Source organism: Etheostoma cragini, chromosome 4 (genome assembly GCF_013103735.1).
Source record: "Etheostoma cragini isolate CJK2018 chromosome 4, CSU_Ecrag_1.0, whole genome shotgun sequence".
Classification (NCBI taxonomy): Eukaryota; Metazoa; Chordata; class Actinopteri; order Perciformes; family Percidae; genus Etheostoma; species Etheostoma cragini.
Genome location: NC_048410.1, coordinates 23,477,820 through 23,479,643, shown reverse-complemented (window position 1 = coordinate 23,479,643; position 1,824 = coordinate 23,477,820). Strand labels below are relative to the sequence as shown.

The following is a 1,824-nucleotide window of genomic DNA, read 5'->3' as shown; positions in this document are numbered from 1 at the left end:
CAATCATGCCACGTTCAAAGTCACTCAAATCACCTTTCTTCCCCATACTGATGCTCGGTTTGAACTGCAGGAGATTCCAAGAGTATATGGCTGCGGCCTGGAGCGTCTCATGTAATGCGTCCCGCCTCATGCGGTCCCGTCTCATACGGAGGCGTGTCCAACGGCAAGTTGAGAGGTTCAAAAATAAGAAAGAAATACGAAACGCAAATTATTTCCAACGGCAAGTTAAGAGGTTCAGAAATAAGAAAAAAATACGAAACGCAAATTATTTCCAACGGCAAGTTAAGAGGTTCAAAAATAAGACAAAAAATACGAAACGCAAATTATTTTCCAGATGGAGTAATGGGTTATAGTTCCTGACCACATTTGTTGCAGTCAATTCAAAAACGTTAAAGTAACAACTTTGCCATACATATAGTTTGCTCATTTCTAAATGTTATGGTTGTGTTGACAAGATAAATGCAGACTATCGTCTGTAATAAAATAAGACTGCGTTAACTATCATGCTAATGAATAGAATACTTTTAATATTTGGTGTTTTTTTTTAAAACTAAACAGTTACATTTATTAATAAAATACTTTAAAAATGATGTCTACAAGATAAATGCTATCATATCGATGAATAAAACACTTAAAAATATGTCCATCTATAAAATAAATTCAGATTATAGGCAAACTAAAAAATTCCTTCTATAGCTGCAACCTGGAAACTCATCTCATGCCCTAATCGCCATAAGGATAAGCAATTGTATTTGCAAGCGATGCCCCAGTGAAGTGTGAAAACAATATAGAATATAAAAATAAAAAAGGACTCATGGAAAGAGTGCAACATGTTTTTTTTTGTTTTCTCGTTCTTTATTGTGTGCGCAGATCCTTATCCCTACTCAGGAACCCCTGCCATTATTTGGCAAAATTGACTGCAGAATCCAGGGTGAGGATCTTCCGAATATATCCCCCGCAGCTCACCGCGCTTTCCTCTTCCAACGTAACCTGTCGGTATAGAACAAAAGTATACTCGCATTTTGCTGTCATACAGTATTTAGTTTCAGACTTTTCTCAAAAAGTGACAACTCCAACAGCCATCCAGTTTCAAAGCACATTATACAGTATACATACCCGGCATGCAGCTCTTGTATAGACAATAGCACTGGGAGCAGTTCATCACTGAGTACATTGTCCGTAAATCGGTTTTGTACTTGGAGGAGAACCTGCTCCAATCAGTCACACCTGTATTACAAAAATGTAGGATTGACAAATTTTACACTATGTTTGATGTGATAAATGTGCTAAAACGTTCAAGTTGACAACTATCAAAGCATAATGTTTTATTTACTGTCAAGCCACAGAAAGTGAGCTCTTTTCCGGAAGATATCATCTGTGACTATGTCTCTGAACGACGAACAGACTAGGGCCAAGGTCATCAGTGCCTTATCACCGTCGTGGAGGACCACCTCAAGCAATATGGATTCAAGACAGGATCTTGTAATCTGCAATATAATAGCGTAGATGAATGTCAAAATTATTTCCATAGTATTTTGTTTCTAAGCATTGATTAGTTATTTTATGTCTCATGCTATGCTAGTTTCTTTCTGACCTCCAGAATTCCCTTTTCCTTGGTCAGGTCAACAGGTTCCTAAATGAACACATTTAACATTTATTTTGCAAATCCATTAAGTAGACAGTTTGTAGTACTTTGACAGTATGTATGTATACAAAGCATCAAGCTTACTTCATTCACACAAACAGAGTGTTCAGGAGGGATTCTCCTTGGCCTCTTTGCCTCCTCCTGATCTGCTATTATCTGTTCACAGATAATTATTTAAC

The 1,824-nt window shown here is 37.2% G+C and overlaps 1 protein-coding gene across 1 annotated transcript in view; it reads right to left on the bottom strand.

Annotated features, from left to right (window-relative positions):
• The window catches only part of rpp14 (ribonuclease P/MRP 14 subunit), a 16,790-nt gene that overhangs the window by 14,247 nt on the left and 719 nt on the right, over window positions 1–1,824 (bottom strand). The window lies entirely within an intron of this gene.